The following is a 25,827-nucleotide window of genomic DNA, read 5'->3' as shown; positions in this document are numbered from 1 at the left end:
GAGATTCAAATGATTTCATCTAAAATTATTCAACTATAAAAGATAAATTCAAACTTCTCTCTTTCAGAAAAGGAGTAATTCCAGAATGAAGCAGTTCATAAAATATTTCTTTGTTCCAACATGCTGCCTGAAACTGAATAGATGGCTTAATGGAAATATGGTCTATGGTCTTGACAACAGAAATACAGCCTTTGAAACACTTCCTGACTTATATTTGCCCACACACGTTAATCAGAGCAATAACTCACAACAGTTTTAATTATATTTTAAATATATTCCTTTAAAAATACCATTATTATAGAGAAAGAACAATAATATAAGCATCAGAGGACATCTTCAGTTTTATATGCATGCGGATTTTCTAAGAATGCCTAGAAATTGAGGGGTTTTGATTATTTAAAAAAAAAAAGAAAGAAAAGGAGAGATTACTTGAGAATTCACTCAGCGAGGTAAATTGCAAATAGTAAGCACTAAATTTGATTCTTTGTTTTCTCTCTCTCTCTCTTTTTCTATATTTCAAACAATTTATTTTGTAGTAAATTATGATGCCTTTGACAGTTATTTGCTGTTTTTACTACTTTTTTTCTTTAGGATTATAAATCTTTGTATATACAGTTTTAGTAGGTTAAGGATATTGGCAGAGAGCAAAATGAACAGAAAAAAATGAAGCTCTTGATTTTGGGTGGTAAACACAGAATGCAATGTACAGATGATGTATTATAGAGTTGTACCCCTGAAATCTATATAATTTAATTAACAAATGTAACACCAATAAATTTAATTAAAAAAAATTTAAATACCCTAAAATTAAAAAAAAATAAATGAAGCTCTCTCTATCCCCATGTCCTGTGAGTGTTGTTATAATTCTGCATAATCTTTATGAAGCATCTTGAATGTCTTCTCTATAGCAATGAGGAGAGAATCATAGATATACTCATGGATGGTGGCTATACTAGGGTGATGGTTTGTGAATTTGGCTCATCTATCTATTGTTCTTTTATTAGGAGGACTTCTCTACTGTGAGGATGGTCTGACCAAGTTGCACAGTGCAGTGGGATACAGACATCAAGACGTGGGAGATGAAGACAATTCTCAGAGTATATTCTCTGCTAGAACATCCCTACCCATTGTTTTGGCAATTCACACTAATAATAATGCTTACTATCATTGATGGTTTAGTGGGATGGGGTGGGGAGGGCAGAAACTGTGTACATTATTTCAAATCATCCTATCAACTATTCAAGATAAGTCATCCCCACTGTAAAGAAGAAACTGAGATTTAAATGGTTATAATAATTTGTCAAACATACCACAGCTACTCACAAAAGGATTTGAATCCAAGATACTCCAACACTGTATATGCTTACTCTAGTATTCCTGCTGCCTCTCATTTACATGTGGATTTTGAGTAATTTAAGGGTTAATGAAGTAGGTTTTCAAAAGTTGAAAAATCCATGAGATCGGTTTATGTTGTACAGTCTGGAGATATTGGTGTAAGGCAAGAACATGGGTTGGGCCTCAGGTCATCAGTGATGATTACCCAATAGAAGGGGAGTGTTAGCACTACAAATAAGTAATCTTATAAGGTGAACTTCTGTTATTACTTTATTTGGTCTGTTGCTACCATCACACTCCTAGTAGAAACTGTTTCTAACATTTATTTTGAAGATGTTTACAGGGTTGAAGGGGCCTAAGAATGAACTAAACACTTCCTCATCTTCTAGCTCAACTTTTAAAATCCAACTAATCATAAAGGTCAAATCAGCTCTTCATAGTATATTTTCTTGTTTCTTTGTTTGCAGATCTCTGTTCTAGGCAAGTATACTGGAATAGAATTCATTCCAAGCTGGGTAAACCACAGCTTTTGCAAAATGTAGCATTAGCGTGATGCAGAGAAGTGTGTAGGTGAAGAACATAGCATGCTTGGGAACCTCATCACTTCCTCTTTGGTTTAACTTAGTGAGGTGGAAGCTAGCATGTCAGCTCCACAGCAAATACAATTTTCCTAGTGACTCCAAAGTTGTAATTTTCCAGGCTCAATACAGCTTGGGTCTCCCTACTCCATTTTCCTTTGTTTCCATTCTATTCATCACATTTCTCTACAGGTTAAAAGGATAATATACTCAATTATCTTTATTTTAGAAAGAAGTCCTATAATGTTAATTTTATGCTTAAAATCATCAGTGGCTCTCACTACCTATAGCACCAACTCCAAACTTTAGTTTTGCATTCAGTGCCTTTTACAAACTGACCCTCATCTTTCATTTTACTCATTTCCCACATCTACTCAATTACCTATTGCTCTAGACTTACAAAAACATCCTCCACTCTTCAAGGTATGTACTTTTAAGAGCTCTAATTTGTTCTTTCTTTTCCCACTTCCCACTCAATCAAGACTTAGCTCAAATGTCTCTGTCCATGTGAAGCCATTGCTGCCTGACTTTGAGTCCCTTTATGGAAGGACTTGCGCCCTACCCATTTTATTTGCCTGACATGAAGTGGGTGTTCAATATTTATTACTGAAATAGGGGATCTCCTTGTGAGCCAAGTTGATGATACTGTTTTAATAAGATAGCCTACCTTCTCCAGACAGGCCCTCCCTGGACTTATATGAATCCCATTCTTTGGTAGATGGAAATCCATTGGGGCAGTAAGAATACCATTAATAAGTACTTTCATCGCCTTTCTTTTTCAGGATAAATAATATCAATTGTTTTAAGCTTCTGCTTCCCTTAATTTTTTCAGGCATACAGGCCGAACCAAAGCATATGTGGGGGAAAGCCTGAGCATTCGATGGATGAAGGGGCCCCATGAGACTCTTCCTCTCATAGCCACCACTCCAGACTTCAACCAGGAAGGAACTGGTTACGATGCTGTATACCACTGGAATTGGGGTCTTATCTACTTTTTCACAGAAATAGTACATTCTAACAGAATGGTAAAATAACAGCAATATTCATAGAGTGTAAAGCTCAAAACTGACTAAGGAATTTCCCATACCACACCCAGACTAACAAGTAGAACACATGCTAAATGACTTGCTTTTAACAAACTTTACTTTATCTCATGGATATATTTGGGAGATCAATCTACACAGTTTGCTTCTTAAACACGCCAGTGGAAATGTCTATGTTAGCTGAGATATAAAGATGCTAAGTACTTTAGCAAAATTTATAAATGTGTTCAAATGTCAAGAAAAGTCCTCAGTGATTTCTAGTTGAAAAAGTATGTATGTGCCACAGCTCTTATGATAAAGCAAGATACACCATAACTTGCCACTTGAGGAAATAATACATCTGAATAAAAAAAAAATGAAAATAGCATCCTCAACAGACCATAAGAAGGAGCCACAAATACCTCATGACCATAAATATACTTTTATTTTTGTAATCTTATTTTTAAATTTTTAAAAAATCTTCACCTGAGGATGTGTGTAAAGGGAGAGGAAGGGAGAGAGAGAGAGAGGGAGAGACCCAGAGAAAGAGAGAGAGAAAGAAAGAAACTTCAATGTGAGTGAGAAACATCAATCAGATGCCTCCTGTATGCACCCCAACTGGGAATCAAACTTGTAACTTTTCTGGTGTATAGGATAAAGATACAACCAACTGTGCCACCCAGCTGGGACCAGAAACCTACTTTTAGAAGTAACAACAACAACAAAAAAATTAAAATAGTGCAAGAAAATTCTTAATTTCTAATTTTTTTATTGTTCTACATGTTTGCTTCACTAAATAAAATTATAAGTCAAGACAAGAAGGTTCTAGTCAAGATGCTGGAGTAGGTACATGCTGTGCTTGCCACTTCCTGTGACCATATCAGAATTACAACTCAACTATAGAAAAATCAACCTAGAGAACCATCTGAAGATTAGCTGAATAAAGAAGCAACATCAAGACTGGTAGGAGGAACAGAGACATGAAACTTAGTGAGGACTTCAGCAAAAAGATAGTGTGCATAAAAAGAGACAAAGAAACAACGAATCATAGATTAAAAAAAAAAAAAACATTATCTGAAATACAGAATACACTAGAAGAAATCAACAGCAGACTAGATGAAGCAGAGGATCAAACCAGCAATTTAAAAGACAATATAGCATGAAACACCCAATCAGAACAGGAAAAAAAAAAAAAAAAAGAACAAAAAAAATTAGTAAGTTTAAGGGACTTTGGGACAACATCTTCATCATAGGGGTAGCAGAAGGAGAAGAGAGCGAGCAAGGGATTGAGAAACTATTTAAAGAAATAACTAAAAATTTCCCTAACCTGGTGAAAGAAAAAGACACACAAGTCCAGAAAACACAGAGATACAAACAAGATGAACCCAAAGGGCCATACCAAGGAACATCATATTAAAATAGAAAAGGTTAAAGACAAAGAGGGAATCATAAAGCAGCAAAAGAAAGACAGTGTTACCTACAAGGAAGCTCCCATAAAACTTTCAGCCCTGGCCAGTTTGGATCAGTGGTTAAAGAGTCCTGGGTTCAGTTCCCTCTAAGGGCACATACCTCAGTTGCAGTTTGTCCCCTGTCTCTCTCACATTGGTGCCCCCCCCCCCCCCACCACCAATCTGAAGACTGGTAGGAGGAACAATAAATAAATAAATGCAAAAATGTCCTCGGATGAGAATGAAAAAAAAAAAAGACTTTCATCTGATTTCTCAACATAAATATTTCAGGCCAGAAGGGACTGGCATGAAATAATGAAGGTGATGAAAAGCAAGGGCCTACAACCAAGACTACACTATCCAGCAAAGCTGTCATTTAAAATCATAGGAAAGATAAGAAATATCCCAGACAAAAAATCAAAACAAAACAAAAAACTAAAGGAGTTTATCATCACCAAAACAGTATTCTAAATACTATTAAAGAGACGTCTTCTAGAGTTTTTATGGATTCACAGGTCACATTTAAGTCTTTTATCCATTTTGAGTTTATTTTTGTCTATGGTGTAAGTTGATGGTCTAGTTTCATGTTTTTGCATGTAGCTGACCAATTCTCCCAACACCATTTATTAAAGAGGCTGTCTTTACTCCACTGTATGTTCTTGCCACCTTTGTCAAATATTAATTGAGCATATTGCCTTGGGTCCATTTCTGGGTTCTCAGTTCTGTTCCACTGGTCTATATGTGACCCGTGAATCCGTAAAAATTCTAGATGAAAATGTAGGCATCAAAATTTTGGACATCATACGCAGCAGAATTTTCACTGATACATCACCTAAGGCAACAGAAACAAAGGAAAAAATGAACACATGGAACTACATCAAACTAAAATCTTCTTCACAGCAAAAGAAACAATCATCAAAATGGAAAGGCAACCCACTGTATGGGAGAGCATCATTGCCAATGATATATCAGATAAGGGGTTAATTTCAAATATATATAGAGTGCTCGTACAACTCAACAAAAGGAAGACAAAGAACCCAATTAAAAAATGGGCAGAGGAACTAAATAGACACCTCTCCAAACAGGACATACAAATGGCCAAGAAACATATGAAGAAATGTACAACATCACTAATCATCAGAGAGATGCAAATTAAAACAACAAGGAGGTATCACCTCACACCTGTCAGAATGGCCACCATCAACAAATCATCAAACAAGTGTTGGTGAGGGTGTGGAGAAAAGGAAACTCTAGTATACCACTGGTGGGAATGCAGACTGGTGCAGCCACTATGGAAAACAATATGGTGTTACCTCAAAAAATTAATAATTGAACTGCCATTTGACTCAGTGATCCCGCTTCTAGGAATATACACTAAGAAGCCTGAAACACCAATCAGAAGACTATATGCACCCCCATGTTCATAGCAGCACTATTTAGAATAGCTAAGATCTGGAAACAGCCCAAGTGTCCATCAGTAGATGAATGGATAAAAAAGCAGTGGTACATATACACAATGGAGTACTATGCAGCTGTAAGAAAGAAAGATCTCTTATCCTTTGAGACAACATGGAGGGACCTGGAAAGTATTATCCTAAGTGAAATAAGCCAAGCAGAAAAAGACAAATACCACATGATCTCACTTATGTACGGAATATAATGAACATAACAGTCTGAGGAATACGATAGAACCAGAAACATGGAAGTAGGGCACAGACTGACATCCCTCAGAAGGGGGGCGGGGAGATAAACCACAGAACTTATATGCATGTATGCATAACCAATGGACATGGACAACAAAGCCAGGGGCGGGGGGGAATGGGGAAGGGGGGTGCCAATGGGGTAAAAAAGGAGAAACATCTGTAACAAATAAATAAATAAATAAATAAATAAACAAACAAATAAATAAATAAATAGACTTCTTCAAAGAGAAGAAGGAAAAAAAAGAACACAATTAAAAATAATACAATGGTGATAACTACATACCTATCAATAATCACTTCAATGTAAATGGAGTAAATGTACAATCAAAAGACATAGGGCAGCTGAATGGATTAAAAAAAAACAAGACCCATACATTTGCTATGCTATCTATAAAAGACTCACTTCAGATTAACAGACACACACCCACTGAAAGTAAAGGGATTGAAAATGACATTTCATGCAAATGAAAACATTAAAAAGCTCAGGTAGCAATACTTACATCAGACAAAATAAACTTTAAAACAAGGGCAATAATAGGAGACCAAGAATGACATTTCATAACAATAAAGGGATCAATCCAACAAGATAATACAATCTTAAAACCTATGTAAACATTTATGCAGTTAACAAGGAGCACCTAAATATATAAAGCAAATATTGATGGACATAAAGGGACAGATCAACAGCAATACAGTCATAGTAGGGGACTGTAACAAATAATTGATATCAATGGATACATCTTCCAGGTAGAAAATAAGCAAGAAATCTTAAATGACACATTAGACCATAGATTTAATTGATATTTTTAGAGCATTTCACCCTAAAGCCACAAAATATACATTCTTTTTAAGTACATATAAAATATTTTCCAGGAGAGACCAAATGTTAGGTCACAAAACAAATCCCAATAAATTTAAGATTAAAATCACATCAAAGATATTCTCTGACTACAATGGTATGAAACTAGAAATCAATTACAAAAAAAAAATTAAAAACACAGAACCACATGGAGGTAAAATAACAAGCCACTGAACAATGAATAAATTAATAATTATATCAAAGAAGAAATCAAAAGATACCATGAAACAAATTAAAATAAAAACACAAAAACTCAAAATTTATTGAACACAGTGAAAAGATTCTTAAGGGGGAAATTCATAACAATACATGCTTACTTCAAGAAACAAACCAAAAAAAATCTCAAATAAACAATCCAACCTTACATCTAAAGAAATTATAGAGGAAAACAACAAATAAAGCCCAAAGTGAGTAGAAGAAAAGAAATAGTTAAGATCAGAGTGGAAATAAATAAAATAGAGTCTAAAAAACAATAGGAGAGACCAATTAAACCAAGAGCTGGTTCTTTAAAAAGATAAACAAGATTGATAAACATTTAACCATACTCATCAAGAAAAAAGGAGAGAGGACCCAGATGAATAAAATTAGAAATGAAAGGGGATAAGTAAGAACCGATACCACAGAAACACAAAGAATTCTAAGAAAACATGATAAACAACTGTACGCCAATAAATTGGACAATCCGGAAGAAATGAAAAAAAAAATCCTATAAACATAGAATCTTCAAAGACTGAATCAAGAAGACACATAAAATCTGAAGAGACAGATTACTACCAAAGAAATCAAATTAGTAATCCAAAAATTCCCAACAGGGGAGTTTTGCCAATGATACATCTGATAAGGGGTTAATATCCAAAATTTATAAAAAACTTATAAAAGTTGGCACCAAAAAACTCAAACAATTAAATTAAAAAATGGACAAAGGACCTGCATAGACACTTCTCCAAAGAGGAAATACAAATTGCCAATAGACATAGGAAAAGATGCTCAACATCACTAATCATAAGAGAAATGTAAATTAAAATTACAAGTTATAACATCACACCTGTCAAAATGGCTATCATCAATAAACCAACAAGTATTGGTGAGCATGTGGAAAAAAGGAAACCCTTATGCACTGTTGGTTGGAATGCAGACTGGTGCAGCCACTGTAGAAAACAGTATGGAGTTATCTCAAAAAATTTAAAAAGGAACTGTCTTATGACTCAGCAATTCTACTTCTGGGACTTTATCTAAAGAAATCTGAATACTAATCTGAAAAAATATATGCACCATTATGTTTATTGCAGTGTTATTTACAATAGCCAAGATTTGGACAGCCAAAGTAGCCAAAGTGCCCATTAGTAGATGAGTGGATAAAAAAGCCATGGTACATTCACACAATGGAATACTACTTGGCTGTAAAAAAAAAAAAAGAAGGCGACCTTACCCTTTGTAACAGCATGGATGGACCTGTGGAGAATTATGCTAATTGAAATAACCTAGTCAGAGAAAGACAAGTATCATATGATCCTTGTATGTGGAATTCACTAATATGTGGAATCTAGTGAACAAAATGAACTAACAAGCAAAATAAAGACAGACTCATAGATAGAGAGCAAGGTGACAGCTGTTAGGGGTAGGGAGGGTTGGGGTACTGGGTAGGGGTGTGGAGAAATTGAGAAAAAACTCATGGACGCAGACAATTGTGGTGATTACCAAGGGGAGGGGAGGGGAGAAGAGGTAGAGGAAGGTATAGATGAAATAAATGGAAATGGAAAGAGACTTGACTTGGGGTAATGAACACACAAAACAGTATACAGATGATATGTTGTAGAACTGTACACCTGAAACCTGTATAATTTTGTTAACCAGTGTCACCCCAATAAATTCAGTAAAAAGAAAAAATATAGCAACAACAACAAAAAATTCCCAACAAACAAAAGTCCTGACTTAAATGGCTTCATAGATGAATTTTACCAAATATTTAAATAAGAGTGAATACCTATCCTTCTCAAACTATTCCAAATATTTCAAGAGAAGCAGGGGCTCCCTAGAGCAATTTATAAGTTCAGTATCACTCTGCTTCCAAAACCAGGCAAAAAGATTAAAAAAGAGAAAATTATAGGCCAACATCCCCAAAGAACATAGATGCAAAAATCCTCAATAAAGTATTAGGAAATAAAATTCAGCAGTACATTAAAAGATTCAAGTGGAACTTATTCCTGAGATGCAAGTTTGGTTCATAATCTGCAATTCAATTAATGTAATATACAAGATAAACAAAACACAGGATTAAAAATTATATGACCGCCCTGGCCGGTTTGGCTCAGCGGTTAGAACGTCGACCTGCGGTCCCGAGAGACCCGGGTTCGGTTCCCGCTAAGGGCACGTACCTCGGTTGCAGTTTGTCCCCGGCCCTGGTTGGTCGTGCGGGTGGCAGCCACTCGATGTGTCCCTTTCACGTCGATGTTTCTCTCTCTCTCTCTTCCTCTCTCTCCCTCCCTCTCTATCTGAACAAAAAATGTCCTCGAGTGAGGATAAAAAAAAAAAAAAATTATATGATCATGCCAATAGATGCGGAAAAATGCTTTTGTAAAAATGCGACATCTATTTATGATAAACTTTCTCAGCAAAGTGAGAATAGAGGAAACATACCTCACCAGAATAAAGGCCATATGTGACAAAACCACAGGTAACATCATATCAACAGGAAAAAAGCTAAAAGCATTTTCCTTAAGATAAGGAATAAGACAAGGATGTTTATTTTCACTATTTTTATTCAGTATTGTATTGGAAATCCTAGCTAGCCACAGCAATGAGAAAAAAAAAAAAAGGTCCAAATTAGAAATAAATAAGTAAAACACTCATTTCCACCAAAAATCTAATAGAATTGATATATAAATTAAGTAAAGTAGCAAGATACCAAATAAATGCCCAAAAATCTATTGCATTTTTATACACCAATAATGTACTTTCAGGAAGAGCAATTAAGAAAACAATCCCATTTACAATTGCATAAAAAATCCTAGGAATAAATTTAACCAAGGAGGTAAAAGACCTGTACTCAGAAAATTATGATACATTAAAGAAACTTAAGATACCAATAAATGGAAATGTATATTGTACTTATGGATAAGAAGAATTAACATTGTTAAAATATACGACCCAAAGTATTCTATACATTCAAAGAAACCCCTGTCAAAACACTAATGGCATTTTTCAAAAAACTAGAACAAATAATCCTGAAATGTGTATGGAACCACAAAAGACCCTGAATAGCCACAGCAATCTTGAGAAAGAAGAACAAAGTTGGTGGAATCATGCTACCTGATATCAAACTATACTACATGACTGTAGTAACCAAAACAGCATGGTACTGACATAAAAATAGAGACATAGATCAATGGAACAGAGTAGAGAGCACAAAAATAAATACATACCTATAAGGTCAATTAATTTATGACAAAGTAGTCAGGAACATACAATGGGATAAAGATAGTTTATCCATAAATGGTGTTGGGAAAATGGGACATATACATGCAAAAACTGGAACTAGACCACCTTCTTACACCATAAACAAGAGTAAACTTAAAATGGATTAAAAACTTAAATGTAAGAACCCAAACCATAAAACTCCTACAGGAAAACAGTAACTCTGTGATACTGCTCTTAGTAATACTTTTTCTGATATATCTCCTCGGGCAAGGGAAACAAAATTAAAAATAAACAAATAGGACTCCATCAAACTAAAAGGCATTTGCACAGCAAAGGATACCATCAATAAAACAACAACCCCCCCAAAAAACCTACTGAGTGGGAGAAGAATAGATTCACCAATGATACATCTGATAAGGGGTTGATATACAAAATTTAAAAAGAACTCATACAACTCAATACCAAAACAAACAAAAAACAAACAAACAAAAAAACCCCAAACAATCCAAATAAAAAATCAGCAGAGGACCTGAAAAACACTTCTCCAAAAAGGACATACAGATGGCCAATAGACTTATGAAAAGATGCTCAGCATCAATAATCATTAGAGAAATGCAAATTAAAACTATAATAAGATATCATCTCACACCTGCAAGAAGGACTATCATCAATAAATCAACAACAACAAGTGTTGGCAAGCATGTGGAGAAAAGGAAACCCTGTGCACTGTTGGTGGGAATGTAAATGGTGTAGTCACTATGGAAACAGTTGAAGGTTCCTCAAAAATTAAAAAATAGCACTACATTATAACTCTGCAATTCTACTTTTGGGTATTTATCCAAAGAAATTCAAAACACTGAGTCAAAAAAAAACATATGCACTCCTATGTTCATTGCAGTGCTATTTCCTATAGTCAAGTAATGGAAGCAAGCTTAGTAGCCATCAATAGACGCGGATAAAGATGTGATATATATAAATAATGGAATATTACTCTACCATAAAAAAGAATGAAATCTTACCATTTGCAGCAACACACATAGACCTAGAGGTTATTAAGCTAAGTGAAAAAATTAAGACGGAGAAAGACAAATACCATATGATTTCATTTACATGTGAAATCTAAAGAACAAAATAAATTAACAAACAAAATAGAAACAGACTCATAGATACAGAGAGTGGACAGATGGTTGCCAGATAGGAGGAGGGTTGTGGAACTGGATGAAAAAGGTGAAGGAATTAACAAGTGCAAACTGGTAGTTACAAAATAGTCACAGGGATGTAAAGTACACCATAGGGAATATAATTAATAAAATTGTAATGACTATGTATGGTGCCAGATGGGTATTAGAATTATCAGGGGATCAATCTGTAAATTATAAAAAACTTTAACTGCTACACTGTACACCTGAAACTAATATGAAATAATATTGAATGTCAACTGTAATTGAAAAATAACAAAAAATTAAATTAATTTAAAAAGACTCAAGATGAAAATTTTCCCATAAAAACTAAAAGGAAGCAACCATGTACACATTAAAATTCAAATTTATAAAGTTAAATTTAATATTGGTAGAAATGTTCTTTTCTAAGACTTTAAACAAGTTAATTTCTTGGACAGTTCCATTGCAGATATATTACTGCTTAAAACTATCGCAGAACAGTGGTTTTAATGGAATACCTTTCCCAAAGCTATCAGTCTCTCTTCCTGTGTTCATAAAAAAATTGTGGAGGAAGAGCATCCAAAACTGTTGTAGAGAGAATTTGTGGAATGTTTTGAGATAAAAATTCCTTTTAGAAAAGAAAAATTATGCCACATTCTGATTCATTTAGGACCACAGAAAAACTTGGCAGAGAGAACCCTTAGCATATGTCAAACATTTCCAATAATATTACATTATTTTAATAAAATAGGCTCAGATAGTGTGAATAAGAAGTTAGTTGTTCGGTTAAACTTCCCTTAGGGTGGGTCCAAGTTCTCTTCAAGAGGAAATACAAGAATAATCTTTACCATGCCAATTAAGGAACCATTGGATAGTTCTATCTTGTCAATATTATGGCAACTACAAGATCTCAAAGACAGCCTAGAAAAAGTTGAATAAAAATAAACCCAAAGCCATTTGTTCTCAGGTCTATGAGTATATTTGGGCAAGTATATTTGGATTCATCTTTAGTTCTGCCAACACCAATAATGCCCCAGAGCAGTGTTCATCCATGGAAGACTCTCCCCTGGGAATGCTGTTCAGTAAAACAGTATTATAAGGTAACTAAGAATATTGAGTATGGAGTCAGGATTTAAATTTTTACATAATAGTTGAGTGACCTTGGGCAAGTTACTTAGTTTTCTCTCTTCAGTTTCCTCCTCTGTAAATGTATAGAACAAGCGTATCTACTGCTTGGGGTTATTGTCCAGAAGAAAAGAGAGCATGTACATAGTGGAGTTCTTAGCACAATGTCTACAGCATAGTAATAGTAAATATTAGCTTTTAGAACTGTTGTTATACCCAGATGTGTGGCTAAGCCAGGGTGAGGTCCTTTCCAAGTGGGATTTCCTCTTTAGGTCTGGGCTATTCCCTGGATGGCTTCAGGGCTCCAGCTCCACCTTTCAGGTTTCTATTACGCTGGAAGCTGTTCATTTCCCTTGCTCAGTCATTCTGAATTGGATTTCCTGAGACTTTTACAAGGAAGATGTGACAAGGACCTGAGAAAGGAAAACCCTCTTTCTCGATGGATCTCCAAATCTAAGAGAGAACCCACTGCATTTGAAATGGCTGCATAAAACTCTAGCTTCACCTAAGCTTTGAGCTGTGTTCCCTGGGGTACTCTGGGTCTGGAAGGCATGGTGAGTCCTGCAGGACTCCTCCTAACTCTGCCCTGTTGTCCCTATTAACAGAGTGTTTGTGGTAATGTCAATACTAAAAATCTTTCTTTTCTAGAGTCCACCATGGCAGTGGGCAGGCCTGGAGTGGGGATGAGAGTGTAAGTAGGTGAGCATGTGTGAGACAGAGTGTGCATGGCTGAGACTTGGTGGCCATCTGCTGACCAGAGTGGGGACACAGGACGGGTCATTTGGATGCTCTGGGTGGAGTAAGCTGCTGGCTGCAAAAGTGTACTCCCCAGTTGGGCAATTCTTCTCACTTGGGATCAGAGAGTACACTATTTTAGAGGAATGGTAGGGTCCTACTTGGGAGGAAGCTGCAGAGAATGGCAGAGACCCAGTGTATAGAGGTCACAGGTAGGCATACCAAGCCCCACCACCTCTCCACCAGCAGCAGAGGTCTGCCACTTGCCATGGGACCCAAGAAAAGCAGAGGGCCCTGTCCCCATGAGACCTCAAGCAGTAGAAAACAGCCACCCCCATGGAACTACCAGCAGCATGGGCCACCGCCCCTGTGGCACACTCCAGCAGCAGAACCAGGGCCCCTGCCCCTGCAGGACCCGCAAGCACCAGAGGGACACTGCTCCAATGGGACCCATGAGCAGTGAAGAACCCTGCCCCTGTGGAATGCATGAGCAGCACAGGGCCACTCTCCCTATGGTACCCACCAGCAGCAGAAGGCCACTGACCCCATGGGACCCACACACAGCAGAGGACCTCTGCTCCCATAGGACCCATGAGTAGCAGAAGGCTGCTGCTCCAGCGGGACATGCAAACAGTGGAGTACCCTGCCACCACAGGACCTGTGAATGGCAGAGGGTTGCTGCCCTTGTGGGACACATGAATGGTAGAGGGCTGCTGGAGACATAAGACCTGCTGCAATAGAGAACTGCCGGTCTCCCATCACTGCTGCTGAGTGATGCTGAACCTGCTGCTGCCACTGCCATCAGTGAGAGCCACCAGACCTGCCACAGCAGCTGCTGGCCCAGCTGTGAAGTGTTGGCCCTATTGCTGCTGTTGTCGAGAGTCACCAGCCCCACCATTGCCACCACTGAGAGCTGCCCACACCACTGCCAGAGCTCTCAGCCCCTCCGCTGCCACCAATGAGAGCCACTAGTGCCCCCAGATGACTGGAGTGAATTCGAGATCCAGAGTATACGATCCACCACCACTTGCTGCCCCTGGAAGCACTGATCTGCTCCTGTGACCCAACCTACCTCATCTGGCCCTGGACCATCAGACTGATAAAATGGGGAGACAAAGAAACAATCCCTAAATTAAAGAAAAGGAAGAACTGCCAGAAAAGGAATTAAATGAAATGGAGGCAAGCAATTTATCAGATAAAGAATTCAAAGTAATAGTTATAAAGGTGCTCAAACAACTTAGTGAGAATTACAAGAAACTCAATAAGAATTATAAAGAACTCAGTGGGAACTACATAAAGATGAAAAATGAGGTAGAAGCTATGAATAAGTATCAAGCAGAAATGAAGAATGACATAGCTGAAATAAAGAATACCCTGGAAGGATTCAATAGTAGAAGAAGCTGAGGACCAAATCAGCAAGATAGAAGACAAGGTAGAAAAAACCCCAATTAGAGTAGCAAATGGAAAATAAAATAAAAAAGCAGGAGAGCTTAAGGGAGCTTTGGGACAACATGAAACACAACATTTGCATCATTGGGGTACTAGAAGGAGAAGAATTGGAGAAAGAAATAGAGAATTTGTTTGCAGAAATAATGACAGAAAACTTCCCTAATCTGGTGAAGTAAAAAGTCACATAAGCCCAGGAGACACAGAGAGTCCCAATTAAGTTGAACCCAAAAAGACCCACACCTAGACACATCCAAATTAAAATGGCAAACATTAAATACAAAGAAAGAATCTTAAAGGCAGCAATAGACAGACAGAAAGGTACCTACAAGGGAGTTCCCATTAGACTGTCAGCTGATTTCTCAATAGAAACACTTCAGGCCAGCAGGGATTGTTATGAAATATAAAAAGTAATGAAAATCAAGAGACTCACCAAGACTACTCTACCCAGGAAGGCTATCATTCAAAATCGAAGGTGAAATAAAGAACTTCACCAACAAAAAAAGGCTATTAGAGTTTATTACCACCAAACCAACATTTCTAGAAACATTAAAGGGACTGTTGAAATAAGAAGATAAAATAGAGAGAAAACGAGAGGAACACAGGCATAAGGAATAAAATAGGCAACAAATAAGTACCTATCAATAATAACTTTAAATGTAAATGGCTTAAATGTTCCAATCAAAAGACATGGGTAGCTCATTGCATAAGAAAACATGACCCATCTATATGCTGTCTACAAGAGACCCACCTCAAAGACTCACACAGGATAAAAGTGAAGGGATGGAAAAAAATTTTTATGCAAATGAAAATGAAAAAGAAGCTGGGGTAGCAATACTCATATCTGATAAAATAGACTTAAAAATGAAGGCCATAACAAGAGACAAGGCACTACGCAATATTAAAAGAATAGTTCCAACAAGAGGATATAACCCTGGTAAACATATATGCACCTAAAATAGGAGACCAAACTATATTTAAAAACTGCTGAAAAACTCTAAGGGAGAGGTTGACAGAAACATAATCATAGTAGGGAACTTAAACACTCCACTGATATCACTAGATAGATCTTCTAGTCAAAGAATCAACAAAGAAAGAGAGACCCTAAATGACACACTAGAACACATGGATTTAATTGATATTTACAGAACATTTCACTCCAAAGCTGCAGAATATGCATTCTTCCCAAGTGCACACAGGACATTCTCAAAGATAAACCACATGTTAGGACACAAAATAAGCTTTACAAGTTCAAGAAGATTGAAATCATATCAAGCATTTTTTCAGATCATAATGGCATGAAACAAGAAATCAATTACAATAAAAACACTAAAAAATATTCAAACACATGGAGCTAAATAGCATGTTATTAAACAATGAATTGGTTACCAAGGAGATCAAGGAAGGAAAAAAAAACTTCCTGGAAACAAATGAAAATAAACATACAACAACACAAATTTTTGGGACACAACAAAAGCAGTCTGGAGAGGGAAGTTCATAGCATTATAGGCCTACCTCAAGAAACAATATTTCTAATAAATTATCTAATATTACAACTTAAAAATTTAGAGAACAAAAAGAAAAAACCAAAGTAAAAGGAAGGAAATAATAAAGATCAGAGTGGAAATAAATGACACAGAGACTAAAAAACTACAAAAGATCAATGAAACCAAGAGCTAGTTCTTTGAAAAGATAAACAAGATTGATGAACCTTTATTCAGAGTCACCAAGAAACAAAGAGAAAGAACTCAAGTAAATTCAGAAACAAAAGTGGTGAAGTAACAACTGCCAACAGAGAAATACAAAGGATTATAAAAACATACTATAAAAAATTAATTATATGTCAACAAATTGGACAATCTAGCTGAAACAGACAAATTTCTAGAATCATACAAGCTTCCAAATCTCAACCAGAAAGAGTCAGAAAAAGATAACAGGCCAATAACAACTAAGGAAACTGAAACAGTAATCAATAAATTCCCAGCAAACAAAAGCCCTGGTCCAGATGGCTTCACAGGGGAGTTTGACCAAATATTCAAAGAAGAACTGACACCAATTTTCCTTAAACTATTCCAAAAATTTCAAGAAAAAGGAAGACTTCCAAGCTCTTTTTCTGAGGCTAGCATAATCCTAATTCCAAAACCAGATAAAGACACTACAAAGAAAGAAAACTACAGGCCAATATCCCTAATAAACATAGATGCCAAAATCCTTAACAAAATATTAGCAAATTGCATCCAGCAATACATTAAAAAATTATTCACCATGACCAAGTGGTATTTATCCCAGGGATGCAAGGCTGGTACAATATTTGCAAATCAATAAATGTGATGTACTAGATAAACAAAAAAAGATAAAAATCATATGATCATATCAATAGATACTAGCAAAACATTTGACAAAATCCAGCACCAATTTTTGATAAAAATTCTCAGCAAAGTGAGAATAGAAGGATCAGACCTCAACATAATAAAGGCCATATATGAAAAACATACAGCCAACATTATACTCAATCAACAAAAACTAAAATAATTTCCCGTGAGAACAGGAACAAGACAACAATGTCTGCCTTCACCACTCTTGTTCGACATAGTACTGGAAGTCTTAGCCACAGGGATCAGAGAAGAAGAAAAAATTAAAAGGCATACTAACTGAAAAGGAAGAAGTGAAACTGTCTTTATTTGCAGATGACATGATATTGCATGTAGAAAAACCTAAAAACCCCACCAAAAAACTACTACATTTAATTTTTGAATTCAACAAAATAGCAAGATACAAAATTAACATCCTAAATAAATGGCACTTTTATACATTGATAACGAACAGTTAGAAAGAGAAACTAAAAATCAATCCCATTTATCATTGCAACAACAAAATTAAGATATCTACAGGACATTGGAAAAAGAAATAGATAATGATATAAAAAAGTGGAAGCACATACCATATTCATATATTGGAAGAATCAAAATAATTAAAATGTCCATACTACCCAAAGCAATCTATAGATTCAATACAATTCCTATTAAAATACCAAAGGCATATTTCGCAGATCTAGAACAAAAACTCCAAAAGTTTATATGGAACCAAAAAATACCCTGAATAGCCACAGCAATCTTGAGAAAAAGAAAAACAAAGTTGGAAGGATCACAGTACTGTATATAACATTATACTACAAAGCCATTGTAATCAAAATAGCCTGGTACTAGCACAGGAACAGACAAATAGATCAATGGAACAGAAGAGAGAACCCAGAAATTGACCCAAAATATTATGTGTAATTAATATTCGATAAAGGAGGCAAGAGCATACAATGGAGTAAAGACAGTCTCTTCAATAAGTGGTGTTGGGAAAATTGAACAGATAGATACAAAAAAAAAATGAGACTAGACCACCAACTTACACCATACACAAGAGTAAACTCAAAATGGATAAAAGACTTAAATGTAAGTCATGAAACCATAAAAATCCTAGAAGAAAATGTAGGCAGCAATATCTCAGACATCACACATAGCAGAATGTTCACTGATACATAGCCCAAGGCAAAACAAACAAAGGAAAAAATTAATAAATGGAAATATATCAAACTAAAAAGCTTCTGCATAGCAAAAGAAACTATCCTCAAAATGAAGAGGAAACCCACTATATGGGAGAACATATTTGCCAATGATACATCAGATAAGGAATTAATTTCCAAAACATGTAAAGTACTCATACAACTCAACAAAAGGAAGACAAACAATCCAATTAAAAAATGAGCAGATGCCCTGGCTGGTTTTGCTCAGTGGTTAGAGCATTGGCCTGCAGTCCAGAGAGACCAGGGTTCGGTTCCTGCTAAGGACATGTACCTCAATTGCAGTTTGTCCCCCGGCCTGGTGGGTTGTGCGGGTGGCAGCCACTCGATGTGTCCCTTTCATGTCGATGTTTCTCTCTCTCTCTTCTTCTCTCTCCCTCCCACTCTTTTTGAACAAAAATGGAAAAATGTCCTAGGTGAGGATAAAAAAAAAAAAATGAGTGGAGGACCTGAATAGGCATTTCTCCAAAGAGGCCATATAAATGGCCAAGAGATATATAAAAAAATACTCAATGTCACTAATCACCAGAGATACAAATAGAAATGACTATGAGGTATCACCTCATACCTGCCAGGATGGCTATCATCAACAAATTGACAAACAAGTGCTGGCGAGTGTATGGAGAAAAGGGGACTCTAGTACACTGTTGGTGGAAATGCAGACTGGTATAGCCACTATGGAAAACAATATGGTGTTTCCTCAAAATATTAAAAATTGAACTGCTGTTTAACTTAGTAATCCCACTTCTAGGAATATATCGTAAGAAGCCTGAAACACCAACCAGAAAAAATATATGCACCCCTATGTTCATAGCAGCACTATTTACAATAGCTAAGATCTGGAAACAGCCTAAGTGTCCATGAGTAGATGAGTGGATAAAAAAGCTGTGGTACATTTAAACAGTGGAATACTATGGAGCTATAAAAAATACTGATCTCTTACCCTTTGAGATGACATGGAGGGACCTAGAGAGCATTATGCTAAGCGAAATAAGCCAGTCAGAGAAAGACAAGTATCACATGATCTCACTTATTTGTGGAATCTAATGAACAAAATAAATTGATGAACAAAATAGATCCAGTCATGGAAGTCGGGAGCAGATGGACAAACCTCAGAGAGAAGGGAAGTGGTGGGAGGTGGGAAGAGAAACACCAAAGCACATGCATATATGTATAAGCAATGCATATATGTATAAGCAATATGTACAACATGTGGTGAAGGCAGGTGGGACAGGAGCAGGGTGGAGGGTGTCAATGGGGGTAAAATAGAGGACATTTGTAATACTTTCAAGAATAAAGATAAATTTTTTTAAATAATATTGCTTTCCTTGAGGGTTTTATTCTTGATTATTAAAGTAACACATGCTTATTTTATAAAAACCTAATGTAATTCAATATATCAGGTAAAAAAGTGAGCATCTCCTGAAATTCTGTTAAATTCTCCCCCACAACTCCAAACTATTACTGTGAACAACTTTCTCCTCATTTTTAATGATGTGCAGGACCAGAAGCTCTAAACTCTACTGGGAATTCTTTGTTGTTCTCAGATTGCTTCCATTTATCTTTATCATAGTACCTTTGTGAAGGTGCCTGACTCAGCCAAGACATGCTGGTCACTCCCTTCACCAGGTGCCCAAAGTCATTTGTATATACTTCAGTTACAGAACTTATAACAATTTCATTTTGAATTAAATGTCTCTCCAACTTTAAGAGCACCAAGGACCATGTCTCATTCCTCTTTCGTACAAGGCATCTGGCTCACTGACATGCAGTCAGGACACAGTGCATATTTGTTGAGTGAATGAATAGTATATATAAATAAAATATTTTTCTAACACATGACCTCTTAAGCTCTCTGATAATCACAATCAGGATGCTCATGTTCAAATTTCTCTAGAAAGATGTTTCATATATACCCTACATTTCAATAACCAAGTAGTACTGTTAATTCTATGGTTTTCCCTTGGTAAGGCCTTAAAAATCAAAATTCTAACTTCACGAAAAATGGTCAAGTTGGAAAAATTTGGGGATGGATGATGATTTATTGTTTTAATGCCAAATGAACATTTTGAAGCATAACATATTTGGCCATAGGCTTTGTCCATTGACACCAGACCATTCCAAGAAATGACATTTCAAATAAACAGTTTCAAGTCCAGTAAACCACAGACACAAAAAAGTACTCAATAGCATTTCACAGCAAATAGGCTTCTGTTGACAGTTACTCGGGAATGACTGCTTATATTTTTGAAGCATAAATATCTCTTTTGTTAGATTAATTAAATATAGTTTTAGCTGATGGCTTGGGCAAAAGAGTGAATCTATAAGAGTAGTGAAAGGAGAGAACAAAGGAGAAGAGACAAGAAGAATGAATCACAGAACAATATTCCTAAATGTCAGAAAGCCCCACTGCACCAACACTTCAATTAACAAGCCCCACGGAGGGACTTTGACAAGCATGATGTACGACATATCGTCCAAGGAACAGCAGCCAAAAGGAATCTCGTTTTCCTGGAAAAAGAGGTTGCCATGGAGCTTTCATCTTTCACCAATTAAATAGTTTGGGCTCAATGTAATTAAGTAATATAATTATGAAACCATTTCTTGGCCTCCAGCCTAAAGTCCTATTTCTTATTCAAGTATATCAGTAATTGTCATGTAGAACGCATATGTCACATGTTGGACCCCGTTCTTCATATTAAAACACATAGGTAAACTACAAATAGAAATCTACAATCTAATTTAAAATGTTAAAGAGTGAGACTCAATGGGTCATCACTGGAACTGAGGTACAGAGTGGAGCCTATCATTCAACCCAAGCAGAAGTGGAAGCAGGAAGAGACCAGGATAAATTTAGACTCTTGAAAATTTAGAATAAAAACAAAAAAGTAAAAGGGTCAGTAGATTTCCATCATACAAGGGATGGCGACTTAAACAGTAAAGTGAAAGACTATTTAGGGATACCATAGCAGCTGGCCCTAGAGTTACATTAGTATAACTAACATATTGAGTTAGGATGCAAAGTAATCACTAATGGTGATGAGATTAAAAAATTATAATCCTCCCTTGCTTTCTAAACAGCATGCCATGCATTCTGTCTCTTTAAGGTCTACTCAAAAGAAATATTAGTCTTTTAGAGTTTTATTCATATGTTTACATAGGCTTTCAGAAATATATGAGAAAGTTAAGCCCTAAATTAAAGGAGTGATTACTAGCTATCAAAAACTACCAAAGTCAGCGTACTTTCAGAGCTGGAAGAAATACTCATGTCATCTTTGCATGGTGTCTGACATTTATCCATGCAACTGAATTTAATTCGATTAGCAGGGATTTCGAGTCCTATGCTGAGTACTAAAGTAGTAAGATTCAAAGTCTAGAGAAAATATTATCTTTATTCCTATCTAAAGCAGATGAAGCTTATAGTTGGATAGAGATGAAGAAAATGAAGCCCAGAGAGTTAAAATGACCTGCCCAAGGCAAAAAAAAAAAAAAGGTAGTTTGTGGCACAGTGACCAAATTCCAATTCCAATTCATCCAGTTCTCTTTGCACTCTATCACTCTGCTTCCAATCAAGCTGGTCCAACACACTGAAATAAAATGAACTTCCAAAATAATTATCTATGACTTATAAGGAGCGAAATGTTTGATATCTAACTGCCTCATCTCTAGAATGCACTTTATTCCAGAATAAAGTTAAGGACAAAAAAACCAAAACAAAACAAAATAGCCTAGGGAATAATTTTTAAGGTAAGGGAGAGCAGGAGAGAATTCACATATAGAGTCTCCCAGATCTTCTCTGAAGGATTGTCCGTTTTTCAGTTTTATTTGCTGGACAATTTATCTCTCTCAAACCTTACCCAATTCTAAAAGCAGGCTTTGAAATTACATCTATATTTATAACTACGTGTGTAGTTACATGTGTATGTCTTCAACTCAAAATAATATTGAATGTAACTTGTAACTGAAATATAAAATGTACATAAAAAAGAACAGAGGACATGCTTTCTATCTCTCTGTATGCCCAACTTCTGCAAAATGCTTTCACATAGTAGGTGCTCAGTAGGTAATAATGTTAAAAGTATAAGTATAACCCAATCGGAGTGGCTCAGTGGTTGAGCATCGACCCATGTACCTAGAGGTTGCCGGTTCGACTCCTGATCAGGACGTATGCCCAGGCTGTGGGCCTAATACCCAGTATGGGGCATGTAGGAGGCGGCCAATCAATGTTCTCTTTCATTGATGTTTCTATCTCTTTACTCTCCCTTCCTCTCTCTCTAAAATCAATAAAGAAAACTTTTTTTAAAAAAGTGTAAGTATATACAATATAAGGCTTCCAGTTATATTTGTTTCCAAAAACATGACCCTGTATTTAGGACTCCTGGAGATTTTTTATTAGTTTATTTTATTGGGACCATTTTATGCGCTTCTCACCTCCAACTTGCCAGGTGACATTTGGCAATGTCTGGAGATGGTTTTGGTTGTCACAATTGGGGTGGGGGGAGGATGGTGCTATGAGCATTTAGTAGTTAGAGACCAGGGATACCTCTAAACATCCTACAATGCTCAGAACAGACCTTGCATCAAAAAATTACCAGTCCCAAACGTTAGTAGAGCCAAGGTTGGGAAACACTGGTCTCTTTTAGAAGTTAAAATAAATAGTCAGCAATCTTTACATTTCTCCATTTTTAAAACACAAGTAAGACATAAATCAAAATGGTACACTAAAAATTTGCCCCAAGCAAGAATATTTCAGCAATCTACTGTTAAAATAAACAATTATTTAATGGGTCATTTTAAAGGACTAGAGGGGTTCATTAAATGCTGGAGGGAAAGCATAAATTTAAATACATATATACTCCAGTAAGCAACGGAAAGCCTACACGAAAGGGACTGTTCTGATCTTTACTACATCTCAAACTGAAATTACTCCACAGTTCTAATACGAAGCATTCTGCTGATGAGGCATTTAAAACTCCCACTGTTCTGATTCAGACACAGAACTCTCACTTCAGGCTGTTTCATTATTTCTAATTCAAAATCCACCTTTGGGACCAGTACAATAAGGAAAAAAATGTATGTTTTTGTTTGCCAATAAGGTCATAAAAATAAACTGCTTTCACTATTAGCCCTTCCATGTTATGTCTGCCCATCTTCTCCATGCTTAGGTTTACCTGGAAGGTCCAATATTTAAGCCTGGATTCCTTATTATGGCTAAAGGAATAATTAATTCAGTCCTATATTGCTTTCTTGGACATTTATCATGGAAAGAAACTATAGTAAAGCTATCCTAACAGCTTGATAATGTCTTCAAAATAAACAAGGAATTTAAAAAGAATTGAAGAGGAAGGAATGCTTCCCAACTCATTTTATGAAGCCAACCTTATCCTGATACCAAAACCAAACAGACGTTACGAAAAAAGAAAATCACAGGCAAATATTCTTGATGAACATAGACATAAAATTTCTCAGCAAAATATTAGCAAACCAGATTCAACAATACATTAAAAGGATTATACACCATGGCCAAGTCAGCTTCATCCCAGAAATCCAAGGATGGTCCAACATCCGTACATCAATCCATGTGATACATCACATTAACAAAATAAAGAATTAAAACCATATTATCATCTCATTAGATAGAAAAAAGGCATTTGGCAAAATTCAACATCTTTTTATGATAAAAACGCTCAACGGATTGGGTATAGAAAAAGCATATCTCAATATAATAAAGGCCATATATGACAAACCCACAGCTAATATCATACTCAATGATGAAAAAGCAAGTGTTTTCTCTAAGATCAAGAACAAGACAAGGATGCCCACTGTAACCATTTCTATTCAACACAATAGTAAAAGTGTTAGCCACAGCAATTAGATAAGAAAATGAAATAAAAGACATCCAAATTGGAAAGGAATAAGTAAAACCCTTATTATTTGCATATGATATGATAGTATATATAGAAAACACCAAGATTCCACCAAAAAATATTAGAACTGATAAATAAATAAATTCAGTAAATTTTCAGGATACAGAATCAATACACAAAAATTTGATGCATTTCTATACACCAATAATAAATAATCAGTAGGAGAAATTAAGAAAACTATCACATTTACAACTGTAATAAAAAATCATAAATACCTAGGAATAAATTTAACCAAAGAGGTGAAAGACTTGTACTCTGAAAATTATAAGACATTAAAGAAGATATAAATAAGTGGAAGAATATACCTTGCTCATGGATTGGAAGCACTCATATTGTTAAAATATCCTCACTACCTAACAAATATTCATATTCAGTACAATCCCTATCAAAATACCAATGTCATTCTTCTCAAAATTAAAACAAGTAGTTCTAAAATTTATAGGAAACAGAAAATGACCTCAAGTAGCCAAAGAAATCTTGAGAAAGAACAAAGGGGTAGATAATACACTCCCTGCTTTCAAACTATAATACAAAGTTACAATACTGAAAATAGTATAGTACTGGTATAAAAACAAATATATAAATCAGTGGATAGAACAGAGAGCCCAGAAATAAATCCTCACTTACATGGTCAATTAATCTACAACAAAGTAAGCAAGGATATACAATGGGTAGAGATAAGTCTCTTCAAAAATTGGTATTGGGAAAACTGGACAGATACAATTAAAATGAAGAAACTTGCCCTGGCTGGTTTAGCTCAATGGTTAGAGTGTTGGCCTGTGGGCCAAAGAGTTGCAGGTTTGATTCCAACCAAGGACATGTACTTTGGTTGCAGTTAGTCCCCGGCCCTGGTCAAGGTTGTGAGGGTGGCAGCCAATCAATGTGTCCCTCTCATATCGATGTTTCTCTCTCTCTCTCTCTCTCTCTCTCTCTCTCTCCCCCCCCCCCCCTCCACCTCTCCCTGCCTCCCTCCCACTCTATCTGAAAATATTTGGAAAAACATCCTCGGGTGGGGATTAAAAAAAAAATTAGGAAACTAGACCACTTTCTTACACCATGTACAGTAATAAACTCAAAATAAATGAAAGACTTATATGTAAGACCTGAAACCATAAAATTCCTAGAAGAAAACAAAGGCAGTAAATTTTTGAGAAGATTCTTAGAAATACATTTTTGGATATATGTCTTTAGTAGGCAAGGGCACAAAAGAAAAAATAAACAAATGGCACTACATTAAACATAGATGGACCTGGAGTATATTATGCCAAATAAAATAAGTCAGACAAAGAAAGACAAATACAGTATTGTTTGACTTATATGTGGAATCTTAAAAACAAAACAAAACAAGTGAATAAATAAAACAAAAGGGTAAAAGAACCATCGATATAGAATACAAGCTAATAGTTTCCAAAGGACAGGGGGGTGGGGTTATAGAAATTTTAAAAAATGCAATTTTAGAAAAATATGAACAAGGAAAATAAAGAAGAGAAAGCTGATGATT

General features: G+C 35.9%; 1 protein-coding gene across 1 annotated transcript in view; it reads right to left on the bottom strand.

The window, feature by feature from the left end:
* Positions 1 to 25,827, bottom strand: part of CPQ (carboxypeptidase Q) — a 372,888-nt gene that overhangs the window by 147,124 nt on the left and 199,937 nt on the right. The window lies entirely within an intron of this gene.

The sequence above is a fragment of the Molossus molossus genome, unplaced genomic scaffold (genome assembly GCF_014108415.1).
Source record: "Molossus molossus isolate mMolMol1 unplaced genomic scaffold, mMolMol1.p scaffold_m16_p_16, whole genome shotgun sequence".
NCBI classification, from domain to species: Eukaryota; Metazoa; Chordata; class Mammalia; order Chiroptera; family Molossidae; genus Molossus; species Molossus molossus.
This window is presented reverse-complemented; position numbering and strand designations above follow the sequence as displayed.